We start from the raw sequence: 13,881 nt of genomic DNA, 5'->3' as shown, positions 1-13,881 counted from the left end.
CTATGTCCATCTACAGCATTTGTTCATGCCAGATGGATGTTTCTATGTCAGTTTTGCTGGAGTCCAATAAAGATCATGAATCAAGACTAATGCTGCACTTCAGAGTTTGTATTTCTTTCTATAGTTTGTGCTGTTCTTGTGCACAAGAATTCTCCCATTCGCCAAGGCTGGGGGAGTCCTCAGGGATGCTTTTCAGACCACTTTCTCAGGGTCAAGAAGCTTGCACAGGCAAAATGACAGTTTGGGCAGCTAAAAGAGGGTTTGTTTACCCTTCTCTGGGTGCTCATGGCTTTATCAGAAAGGTGCTGTAGGTCGCCACAAAGGCTCGTGTACACCCATTTGGGAGTGGAAAACAAAAAAGCAAGATAGGGAGATGATTAAGGCCTGGCCAGTCACCCAGTTGCATGTGCCCAAAGAAATGCTGCTGTTCTAGTTATGCCTGGTGAACGACTAATATATCAGCACAAGTGACGACATTCACCTCATAGCCACTCACTTCCTCTCACAGCTACAGCACAGCCACAAACCCTATTACGCATTGATTAAAATACCCCCAAACACACAGACTATGCAGGGCTGGCCCACAACATTTTGGCACCTGAGGCGGGGAGCTCAAATGATGCACCCTCGCTTGGGCCAAAATTTTGAAAGGTCTCAATACTGTCTTCTTCCTGTTCTACTCCTCTCATGGTACTGCTCTGCTACCTACCCCAATAGAGGAGAACTAACAACTTAAAATGCCTTCTTTAAAAAATTTAAGTAACACTTAACTTTCAAATGTCTGAACAGCAAATGTGACTTTTCTTGTCCACATAGTAAACATTGGAATTTTTATCTGTTTGAATAATCAAAGTGATGCTCTCTGTGCCCTTCTTGATTGCAAAGATTTGAACCAAGGTCCACAGTCTGGGTGAACTCATGCTCTATTGAGATGGTTGAAAGACCGACCAGCCTCTCCTGTGTCATTGTGGAGCATAGATATGTTTTTGTTAACTTCAGCTTGGAGAAGCTTCATTCTCCACTGGCAACTGTTACAGGAAGTCTTAGAAGTATGCACAGAGCAACAAAAGCATTTGGAAAGAGGGTGATCATCTTATTTGTGCACATATATTCCAGAACAGCCTTTGGAGTTGATCCTGCTGAAATATATCTTGAAAGGGCTTTCAGTTCATCACCTAAATCACTCGCATCAATATCGCACATGTCAACATTGTCTCTAGTGCCCTGCATTGCTGGTGTAGGTCTTCTTCAGGTATAGTGAGGAGTTTTGGAATATCATACAACATCCCAAATATACTGCTGTGTTCCTTGAGCTGCATGAAACGTTCTTCAAGTGACTGTATTGCACAATTGAGCACCTGGTTAAATAATTCAACTTTGAATTTTGTTGTTTGGGGTCTCTTTGGGGATTATCCCATGCCTCGTAATCAAAATGTCTTCTTCTTCAGTGACTCTTGTATTCTCGAATGGGTGGGGAAATAGCTTCAATGTGAAGTTCCTCTGCCAACTTCTGTGCACTCTTCAGAACATTTTGAAATTCTTCATTTGACCGGTAAGACTGTAGGTATGACTTTGCTTTGTCCAGTTGTTCCATTGCTCCAGATATATCAAGGCCAACACCTTGGAGTCTCTTGCTTACAACATTTATTTCAAACAGTATGTCATGCCACAACACTAAGCCACACAGAAATTTGAAGTTATCTATGTTTCTGGTGATTCCATTTCCCTCTGCCACTGTTCTCCCACAAACAGTTCCTGTCATAGCATTATCCTCCAAAATGGCAACTATGGCATCCCAATTTGGTGTTTGATAGGCTTTATCGCCTCCACTCGACTTTCCCATTGTGTAGCACTCAGTGGTTTCAGTGTCAGAGAGGATGTTCCCAGATGTTGCTTCAAAATTTGCCATTGATGAGTTAATGCAGAGAAAAATACATAGATGCTTTGAATTACATTAAAAATTCAGCAGCCTCCCTAGAAGCTGATGCTGCATCACTCACCACCAAGTTCAATGAATGAGAACTGCATGGGACAAAAAAAGCTCAAGGGTTTAACTCTCAGATCCATGTCTTCACTCCTCTGTTCTTTCCTCTCATGTTGGCACCATTAACGTAGCTCTGACTCTCATGTCAGCTATCTCAATTCCCGTATCTTCCAGCTTTTTAAGAAGCACATTTGTCATACCAGCTCCTATAGTATCAATGTCAATACATTCTAGAAAATGCTCTCTGACAGTCACCATTACAGGGACATTTTCAGTAGGTTCTGTTGTTGTTACAAAACGCACCATTAAAGTCAAATGTTCCATATGGCTTATGTCAGGTGTGCAGTCCAGAATAGAGTAATAGCTTGCTGACTTCAGATCTGACACAATCTTCTGTTTGACTTTTGTTGCCAGTAACTGTATGATCTCATTTTGAATTGTTTTCCCAAAGTAGTAGTGTGTGTACATTTCTTGGGTGGTGCTCCTGGAGTACAACATCAAACTCAGTCATCAGCTCCACAATTTTAAGAAAGTTTCCATTGTTTGGCACATACAGCTGATCTGAAGTGCCACGCAGTGCTAGGTTTTGGGTAGCAAGCATTCTCACAATGGCAATGAGCCTTTTCAGAACATTTTGCCAGCAAAGAGACTCTGATGCAACCTTCTCTTGATGCTGATCATCTAAGGTGGCCTTTCTCAAGCTCTTTCCACCTATGGAATGCTCGCTGGTGATTTGCTGCCTTCTCATGGCATTCCAGATTTCTAGCCAGATTTCTCCAGTCCTTTGTTCATGTAGAACCCAATGGGGCTGGAACATTAGACTGGAAGAGTTTGCAACAAAACAGCGTGCAGCATTCTGGGTTTTTGAGTACATAAGCCATGGCCTCTCCACTTTGTCACCATTGGGAATTTCATGCCAGTAATGTGTTGAATGGAAACTTCTATTTTCATTGTCTTTGGGGAACATGAAGTTTTTCACTTGCTGTGGCCCATGCAGTACAAGGAAGTCCTCAGGCTACTGCTCAAGTGGGTCCACAGTCCTGGATCATCTAGACTTAAGAAACTAAACTCAGCAGCAGCTGTTTCTTGCGCCTCCACCACACTCTTCTCTGATCTACACTTTTCTTCAGGAATGTGCATGGTTACATCCATTTGAGATGGAGATATGGATGCTGCAGTAACTGCCAGGTCACCTGCACTAATTCCTCTCTTCCCAAACCAGGGTGGAGACAATCAGTTGCTGTGACACAAGGGATAAATTCTGCCCTCAGTTACATCCACACAGCTCCACTGAAGCACAGACGTCCCACATGGACAAGACCTGGGATCTTAGGGCTAGTGGAGGATGGTTCCTGCAGAAGCCAAAGTTGCTGCACTAGGATAATTCAAGGTGGAAATTGACCCCAACACATTAAGGGATAATTCTCCCCTGCACAGCCCCGTGTGCAGGCATCTGCATCTGAGCAAAGCTGGTGAGAAGAGCGTATTAAACCTTCCTAGGGAATTTCACCTGCTCTATAGGCCTAATACTGCAGCCATTGGCATCAACTGCAAAACTCCCATTGACTTCAATGGGGCAGTGTAGCGGGGTGGCTACGCGCTCCTGCCCTTTGGGGCTTTAAAACAGCCCTGGGAAGGGGCTTTTGGCTGGGCTGATTGGGGAAGTGGCTGCAGCGGGGGCCACACCCCAAACAGAGCTGCAGAGCCTTATAAGAAGGCCAGGGAAGCCAGAAGCCAAACAGTCTCTCTCTGGCTATAGAGAGAGATGGTCCTGGCTGCAGGGAGCTAGACCGAGTACCTGAGGGAAGCAGGGCTGGGGACAGGCTAAGGAGCTGGGGAGCTCTGGCCTGGAAAGCTCCAGGCTGCGGCCTAGCACAGGCCAACAGGTACTGGGGGTTGCAGAGGGCAGCCCAGGGGTAGGCTAAGGCAGCAGGTCCAAACCCCTTTGCCCGTGATGAGTAGGCTGATACTGCAGTCTGCCCCAGAGTGTGGGGCTAGATAATGACTGGCAGTAGCCACTACTGAGGCAAAGTGGGGATAGTAGGGTGGGGGTTCCCCTGGGAGGGGGAGACCCAGTCAAAGGGGCACCGGGGTCCTGGGAGGGACACGGGGCCAATAGTAAACAGGTGGATCACCGGCCTGCAGAGGGCGCTCCGGGCTGGAACAGAGCTAATTCCCCAGAGCAACCAGTAGGAGGCGCTGCAAGGGGTGAGTCCAACCTGTTACAGGCAGGAATAGGCTTTATGGGTCTGCTGTAAAGCCCAATGAAGTCAAAGGGAATCTTTTCCTGGGCTTTGGATTCAGCTTTATGTGGAAAAGTGACCTCTGGAGTAATCACCACGTCACACCAGCATTGGTCCTTTTTTTTTTAATGTGACTGGTCTGATTTGGAGCTTATGTTGGCAAGAGCTTTTTCCCCTCACGCTAAGACTATGCCCCCATGTGAATCACATACTCATGCTCAAGAACCCACCGAAGCGTTGATGGAAACAGGTATAACACTGTGTACATGCATATCTCTGTGGCCACACTGCCACTGTAAGTGCACAGCAGTAGCCTTGCCATTTCAGGGGTGGTATCTCAGGGCTCTCTGTGTCACAGGGAGATACTACAAGAACCGCTTTGCTGTGGGATATTGGTACTGTCCTCCACCTTCACACGCTTGCCTGTGGCAGTTCTTGATCATGTCACTCTCTGATTGTTACTCCTACAGAACTGGGTAGAAGACATGGAGCAACTGGATGATGATCTGGTTTGTCTCCCGTTCCTCACTGAGGGATAAATGGTTATGCAGTGAAGTGGGTGCTCAGCAAGCTGCTAGATGGAATTTGGGCAGCATTTTCTGACACATCGAAGATGGCTGACCCTGTGGGGCACTGACAAGTCAATTCTGCTCACACAGTCAGGGGCGGCTCTAGGATTTCCGCTGCCCCAAGCAGGGCGGCGTGCCGCGGGGGGTGCTCTGGCGGTCGCCGGTCCCGCGACGCCGGTGGACCTCTCGCAGACGCAGCCTGCGGAGGGTCCGCTGGTCCCGCTGCCCGGTGGACCTCCCGCAGGCATGCCTGCGGATGCTCCACTGGAGCCGCGGGACCAGCGGCCCCTCCACAGGCACGCCTGTGGTAGGTCCACCAGCGCCGCGGGACCAGCGGACCTTCCGCAGGCAAGCTGGGGTCTGGAGCCGCCCTGACACAGTATAGCTATGTGAATGCCTGTATTGTCACGGTAAGCGCCCTTCTAGTGACTGTCACATCTGGTGAAGGAGAACCAGCACTGTGTGGTAGGATCCAAGTTTTGGGCCGAATGAGGCAATGGACCTTCATGGGGCACTCTGACAAGCTTGCACTAACTCTCCAGCACCAGAACGCTTGATTCAGGGGAGCTGCACCAGTTCGGAAGTGGATGGCTATTGCCCTGTGGATGCTGGCTACACCAGACAGCTATAGGTCCATTGTAAACCACTTTGCGGTTGACCCATCCACTGTCAGGGTTGTGGCTGTGCAGGTTTGTGAGGCAATGAACACTGATTTACTCACAGGTGGTTGCCATAAGAAAAGTTCCAGCACTACTGGTTGGTTTTCAGAGAATGAAGTTTCCTAACTGTGCAGGGCCATCAATGGCACCCATAGCCCAATACTTTGCCCCCTGCACTGGGCAAGTGAGTCAGTGAACTGAAAAGATTACTAGTCAATCATCCTGCAAGGCTTAGTGGATCACATACTGCTGAATGGAGGGATTTGGTCATCTGTGAAGGTGGAGGAAGCAGATTTGCACTGCCGGTGACCCTGAAGAACCAGCTGGAGTTTTGCTGCAACAGAAATTGGCTGAAATATACTTACAGGGAGGAAAAGTCAGCGCACAGTACTATTAAATGCCCTTGATCTTAAAACTGAGACTTAAGCACCAGAGCAAGAAGGGATATTAGTGAGGAGAGTGAGGGGGCAATGTAACCTCAGTTTCTGGTTCCTGACATAGCTCAGGGCAGGGGCGACTCCAGGCCCCAGCACGCCAAGCGCGTGCTTGGGGCGGCATGCCACGAGGGGCGCTCTGCCAGTTGCCAGGAGGGTGGCAGGTGGCTCTGGCGACCTCCGCAGGCATGCCTGCAGAGGGTCCTCTGGTCCCGCAGCTCCGGTGGACCTCCTGCAGACGTGCCTGCAGGAGGTCCACCGGAGCCGCGGGACCAGCGGACCCTCCGCAGGCACGTCTGCAAGAGGTCCACCGGAGCCGCGGGACCAGCGGACCCTCCGCAGGCACGTCTGCAAGAGGTCCACCGGAGCCGCGGGACCAGCGGACCCTCCGCAGGCACGTCTGCAAGAGGTCCACCGGAGCTGCGGGACCGGCGACCAGCAGAGCGCCCCCCCCCGGTGGCGTGCCGCTGTGCTTGGGGCGGCGAAATGGCTAGATCTCAGCTCGTCATGGGGGAGGGGGGGTCTTCTTCAACCTGCTCCTGTTCTATGCAGTCTGGCAGGGTGAGGGTGCCTCTTCCAAGCTGCAGCCACAGAGCATCTAGTGGCACCTGAAGATGGGAGACCCAAGCTGCATTTTGCAAAGGATAGAGAGTGTGCCCTGCTCCTTGGCTGTCCTTCTCCCTGTGCCCCTGCTGAGACCTATATCCCTTTTCATGCTCCCCTCCCTCCCTGCCTTTTCTGTACACGATTATTGCCTGGCACATAGTCCATGGCAATGCCAATCTCTTTGCTTTGTGCAATATAGAGGATCATCCCCACACACCATGGTTGATTGCAGGCAGCATGTGATAATCAATGAGGACTGGCTCAGGAAGGAGATGGGAGAGAGAGCAAAAAGTGGCAAAGCATCTGAGCAGTTGATCAGCTACTAAAGTGAGGCCTCCTCAGATCACAGCCAGTGCTTGTTATGAGGGAGGGGGGCAAGATCTTTGCATGCTAAAATGTGGGTTCTGTGCTGGTGGAGATCCAGGGAAGCATACCCATGCACCTGTTCATTTTCCACCAGTCATTCAGTTCACACATCACCCTCTATGTCATACACTGTCATTCTGTGCACATATCCCAGCATCTCAAACAGTAGCCTGCACCGAGCCAGCCAGCACGCTTCACAAGGGAGGGAAAGCACAGTCGCAGGCCTGATCCTTTTCAGGTAGAGACCAGGGCAATGACAGGGTTTCCGTGTGTTCTGGTGATGTCGCATCCTTCTAGGCCCATGGCTCCCTGTCGCCCATTTCCCTAGGAAAGAAACTGCCCCATCCTTAGACCCCCCCAGGGCACTGGCTTTCCCCAATATCTGATTTCGCAGTTCACAGACGTAAGACAGAAATGGCTGTTGTGACAATCTAGTCTTACCTCATGCAGAAGGCAACACAACATCCCTGAATTAATTCCTGCTTTGAGTCCAATAGTTGTGCTTGATCTAGAGCAAGTCTTTTAGAAAAATAGCCACTCCTCATTTTAAACGTGCCAGTGATGGAGAATTCAGCGCAATCCTGGGTCAGTTGTTCCAGTGGTTAATTACCCTCCCTGTTAAAACTGTGTGCCTTACCTCCAGTGTGATGTTAGTACTGAATGCGGGGGTAGTGAAATATGGTTACCAATGTTTGCAATTATTGTGGGAATACAGAAAAGGACTGTGCTTAACCTGTCCCAAAGGAGCTATTCACTTTCAGGTTAAAGAACCTTGGTAAAACAAGGGCTCAAATGTCCGAGCCCTGTAAAAATATGAGGGTGGGGGTGGTGTAGGAATAGCAGCTAGAAGGGTGTATAGTCTTAAGGGTTCTTCCTAGGTTGGTTTAGTCTGTTTTCTTCTGTTAAAAAAATAGGACTAAATAGGCTTTATTAGGAGCCTTTTATTATTTTAATTGTTCAGTCAGTGCTGGTAAATCATCTGTAGCAGGACTTTGTTTCTGTCCTGCCTCTCCAGAGCTGCAGATCACTTGTGGAGGACAGTGTTTAGTGCACAGAGCTAAAATCACTAAGAGTGGCCAGCTGGCACGAGCAGGCAGAGGCAGAGAGACATGATGAGTGGCCAGCAGGGCCGCAGTGGAGAGGCGTGATGAGTGAGTAAGATGCCTCTACCCTCTGTTTTAACCCTCATGCAGCAGGGGAGGTGAACGCTGCAGATGTACCTCTGAATTCTAGGTCTGCATTGACCAAGGGCAGCAACTGTGAGTGGGGTGCACAGAAGGATTGCACGTGTGAAGGGGACTTTTGGGTTGCTGGATTTAAGAACCTGAGGGGAATAGGACACTGCCCAACCTAGTTGGGGTGGGTCTTTTACTCATGGTTTATGTTTATGAAGCTTGTTTGTTGTGTTTTCCAAAATTAATGCTGAGCTACTTCCCTCTTTTTATTAAAAGTTTCTTTTCTACACACAGACTCTGTGCTTGCGAGAGAGGAACTATTGCCTCTCAGAGGTGCCCCAGTGGGATGTGTAAATTTCCCAGGTTACTGGGTGGGGGCTCAAGCCGGTTCTCTGTTGGATCAATGGAAAGGCACCCCTAGATATTCAACCTGGCTCCACCTAGCGGAAGGGTTACATTTTGGGGGGGCTCGTAAGCACCTGATGAGTGAATCACTAAGTTAGGAACACAATTGTGTTTATATTTGAGGGAAGTACTCTGTATAATAGCTGATAAGTCAGGTTTGTTGGGCCCTGACTCAGCAGCTCCTAGCTTGGGGGCTGCAGCCTTGGCCGATGATTGGGGAAAAGCACTGGGGCAAGCATTGGAAAAGGTTGTGCTGTTCCATGCTACATCAAGCTCCTATCTTTAAGTTAAGGTTATTTGCTGGGGGTCCCATCGCAATACCTGGGGAAGAGGAGTGTGAACCCTGGTTGGAACATACCATTGAAATGCTGCAGGAGTGGGCCATACCAGGCACAGAAAAGTGAAGATGTCTAGTAGAGAGCCTCAGGGGCCCAGCTTTAGATGTGATTCGCACCCTGAAGCTCACTAACCCTGGGGTCGGTGTGAAGGACTGCTGAGAGCGGGGTGGGAAAACTACAGCCGCAGGCCAGATCTGGCCCACCAGCCATTTTAATCCGGCTGTTGAGCTCCCACTGGGGAGCAGAATCTAGGGCTTGCCCCTCTCCGGCACTCCAGCTGGGAAGCTGGATCGGGGGCCACTCCGTGCAGCTCCCAGAAGCAGCAGCATGGCCCCCCTCTGGCTCCTACATGTGGGGGCAGCTAGGGGGCACTGCTCTGCATGCTGCCCCTGCCCCAAGCACCGCCCGTGCAGCTCCCATTGGCCGGGAACTGCGGCCAATAGGAGCTACAGGGATGGCACCTGCAGACAGGGCAGCGTCCCGAGCCACTTGGCTGTGCCTACACTTAGAAGCCGGGACATACCGCTGCTTCCGGGGGCCACTTGAAGTAAGCGCTGCCCGGAGCCTGCACCCCTGAGCCTCTCCCCATGCCCCAACCCTTTAAAAAATATTTTGCAGAAGTTTGGGCACAGCCCATGGACTAAACAAGCATTAGTCAATGCCCATACTATAGCTAGTTTAAAAATAAATATAAATTGGCAAAATATCTTTTGGTCTACAGGCCATCAACCCCAATAAAAGGGACTCCGCTGCTATTTTTAAAAGCATGCAATGAGGAATTCTCTGCTTGGCTATCTGCCAAGAGGAGAATGCCACACTACATGAAAACTTGGTGCATCTAAACAAAAGCTAATCAATGGAAAATACTGGCCACCAGGGTCCAAAGCCAGTTGGACAGTCTCAAAATACCCTAAAAAATTAAAATTAAAAATGATCAAAACAAATAATAATACAAAAAAATCAGGCTTTACAAAAATAATTAAAAATAACATGAAAACAAGGTAGAGCCCTGACAATTACAATCATTGTAAATATATTATTAAACATCTCAAAACTAATTAGTTTGCCACCTGCCAGGTAGCAGCTGTAACGGCAAAAAAATAAAACCAAGCCCAATCCGGTAAAATCCCCAAATAAAGAAATAAAATAAAACCCTAGTAAAACTTAAAATAAAAATAAATAAAATAAGCCCCCAAATTAAAATGTATTAAACAAAACCCTATCGCAGCCATACAACAAACTACAATCACAACACCCACAAAAAGTGGGGAAAATACAACTGTCACTGTATCAGCTGCTGACGGGAGAGAGACCAGTAGCTGCACTTACAGCCCCACAAGCAAAAAAGTGGCCCTTAAAATTCCTCTCAGTACACACTCAAAAAAAAAATTGCGGTAAAATTAATGCTTGTGTTACACTTGTTGCGGAATTTGTCTCTCCCTGAAAACAATACTCCTACCCAAAAAAGACAAAAGCCCAATTGGTGCAACCCATCCAGGAATTAAAGCAACAAGGTGTCATTCAAAAAACAAATTCACCCTTTAACTCTCCTGTGTGGCCAGTGCTAAAGGCAAACGGCCAATCCTGGCGTCTAACAATTAATTATAAAAGAATTAATAAGGGCACCATCCCAAGGCCCCTATTGTGGCTAATCTGACAAAGGTCATATAAAAAGTGCAAGTCACATCTAAATATTTCTGAGTTATTGATTTGGCCATCTGTTTCTTTGCCATACCCCTACATCTGGACTAGGTGACCAGACAGCAAGTGTGAAAATCAGGCCGGGGTGGGTGTTAACAAGAGCCTATATAAGAAAAAGACCCGAAAATTGGGACTGTCCCTATAAAATCGGGACATCTGGTTGCCCTAATCCAGACTCACAAAATGGGTTTGCCTTTAGAACAAAAGAGCAACAATGAACCTTTTGTCAGTTACCCCAGGAATAGCACAACAGCCCGGCTATTGCCCATCTGTGTGTTGTGAATATGCTAAACCAGTTGAGTCCACAAAAAAGGTCTTTTGTGTTTTCATATGTAAATAACATTTTAAGATTTTAAAAAAGCTAAGGCACAAACTCAAACACTAATGGAAAAAGTTTTGGCACTAATTAAAAAAACAGGGTTCAAAGTAGCCTTAGAGAAGGCTCAGTTGGTGCTACCTCAGGTTACACACCTGGGCATGGTCATTAAACAAAAAGGAAAACAGGTAGATCAGAGGACGATAAGGGCACTAGTAAAAATGCCGGCGCCTACCGATGCCCACTCTTTAAAAGTACTGCTAAAAAAATTCAATTTTCTTAAACCACATTTATAAATATGCTAAAATAACTCACCCATTGTGGAAACTGCTACAAAACAAAACAAAATAAAAATAAAAAAAGCAAAACTCTGCTTTAAACCTTTTAAAACAGAAAGCTCTCACAGCCCCAGCCCTGCGTTTTCCTAATGAATCACAGCCTTTGGTTATTCGTTTTGCAGCCAATAACATGGTCTTGGCTATTACAAAACAATAATAAAAAAAAGCTAGTACCAATAGCATGTAAATCTAAAAAATTATAAAAAGGAAAAATAAATTTTAATCCCTGTAAACGTAAGTGCCTAGCAGCCATCTGGGCAGTACAATCTTTTAAGACACTCACAGGAACAGCCCCTATTACTATCCAAAGAACCCACACTCCCCTCAAGTACATTTTGTCAGGGAAATTACTAAAAAGTAAAGTCTCAAACACCCAAATGGCTCAATAAATGCTTATCTTAGTCAACAAAGGGGTGACCACAAAAATGGTGTCCAAACCGGACATGCTAACACATGCCCTAATTAAAAACAGAAAAAAAAAAAAAAAAAAACCCAACATAAATGTCCAGAGGCCACTCTGGAAAAAACAATTGCCTTGATAAAGGCACCCTCCACTAAAAATATTCAATACCATGAATCAAAAAAAGCACATCTGGTTTACTAACAAAAGTGCAATGGTGGTAAAAAATTTTTAAAATATGCTACCATTAGTTTTTTTTTTAAAAAAGTCACTCAAAAATGTCTAAATCATAAATCGGCCCAGCATGCCAAGGTCCCTGCAATTTATCAGGTTTTAAGGCAATATAAATATTCCCCATGGCCCATGTATATTTACGCTAACAAGTATCAGAGGGGCAGCTGCGTTAGTCTGTATCCACTGCTAACAGTAATTTTTGTATTAAAAATATTAAATACATAATTGGTATAAAAAAAGGTACAAATCAGCATATATCATATTCAAAAAAATAAAAATAAATTTACCAGTGGGTAAAAAAACCCTAAACAATTAAAAGTGTGCCATGTAAAATCACACAATAAAAAAATTGGTATAAAAGCCACCTGAAATAATCGGGTAAATAGAATAGCTCGACAGCATAACATAGCAGTTGTAATCAAAGGTAAAAAAAACCCAAACGTCTGTGCTAACACATCTAAGCCAACAAATAACACTACAAACCTCCCTAACCAAATTTTTAAAAAAATTACTTAATATAGCCCATCAGTTTATGCATAAAAAAACAAAAAATTTAAAAAGGCTAAAGCAAGTAGCAAAATAAAAGTATATAAAAATAATGTTAAAACATGGGTGCAAAATTGTGTGCGGTGCCTTGGAACAAGGCTCGTCCTCACCACTGGCAATCCATGATGCACCAACAAAGGCCTGGGTCATGGCACAGGGTTCAAATTACTTTCATTAATAAATTATTAAAAAGTAAAAAAAATTCTGGTACTTATTGGTAATAATTAATTCCTTTTCAAAATGGGTAAAAGCATTTCCTACTGAAAATAACAGCACCGGGGAGTAGCCAAAAAGTTCTTTGATAAGGTAGTGTGTAAATATAGCACCCCAAAAATAATAAATCCTAACAATAAAAAAGCCTTTGTAAAAAAAAAAATTTACAACAATAATACAAGCCTTAAAATTTAAACAAAAGCTCCATGTACCATACTGGCCTTAGTCCTCAGGCCAAATACAGCGCGCATAAATCACACTATTAAAAAAGTGCTCCAAAAGGTAGTAAATCACACCACAAAAATACAAAACCACTAAAAAATAAAAATTTAAATAAAAGATCCCTATAAAAACCACCATATAAACTACCAGCTACTTGCTATTACCATATAAATAAAATAAGTCTATTAAAACAAAAACAATACTAACAGTTATTATGGGGAACTATGCAATACCCAGTAGTAAATTAAACCTATGGTTCCCAAACACATGCACCAAAACCTAAACCAAAAACTATAGAGTCAAAAAAAAAAAAACCTCAATTAAAATAAAAACCCCTAAATTATTTGTAACCCCAAATATTCCAATACATCCACTATTAATAAAAATAAAAATTTATATAAATTAAACTCAACTATGCGTATCTAAAATAAAATCTAAATGTTTACCCTACTCCCTTCCTATTGTGATGGCCTAAATACAAATGCATCAATATCCCAATAGTCAAGCAAAACAAAATATAGCAAACACCATATTAAAAAGAAATAGTTTTAAAGCAAAAGTTATAAATACTATAAACCTAAAAATAATTCAAAATAAATTAAGTTCCTTATCACAACTGCAAAATAATCTCATTCACAAGCAAGCAAATACTAATATAAACTTCGCACAAATAAATCTAAAAAATCTAAAAGCAATATACCACCACCAAACTGCTATATAAACAACAAATTAAAAAAAAACTGTCTTAGCCATAAAATGTACTAAAATGCAAATTCTTAGTTTAGCATCACTTAAATACAAAATGTTTTGGGTAATGTCTAAAAATGTATCAACATCTCTTTTAAAACAACAAAAAAAGTCCTTGCTCAATACTTACAAATATAAATAAATGCAATATGATTCCAGCAGCCCTGTCTATTCTCTAATCTGATGGTGTGAGAGCCTGGGTTTGTACATACCCGCAGCATGTGCATGTACATACCCGCAGCATGTGCGTACGAGTAACAGTAGAATCCACACCGGGAAGGTGCCTTAAAGAAAGTTCCCCGGATAGAAGTAGCCCTAAAACAATCTCAAAGACTTTCGCTGAAGTATGTTCTGTCTGTGTGTGTTTGAGGCCTGAGAAACAAAG

This window comes from Mauremys reevesii, unplaced genomic scaffold (genome assembly GCF_016161935.1).
Source record: "Mauremys reevesii isolate NIE-2019 unplaced genomic scaffold, ASM1616193v1 Contig120, whole genome shotgun sequence".
Taxonomy (NCBI): Eukaryota; Metazoa; Chordata; order Testudines; family Geoemydidae; genus Mauremys; species Mauremys reevesii.
The sequence above is the reverse complement of the archived record's forward strand: the minus strand, read 5'-3'. Positions refer to the sequence as shown.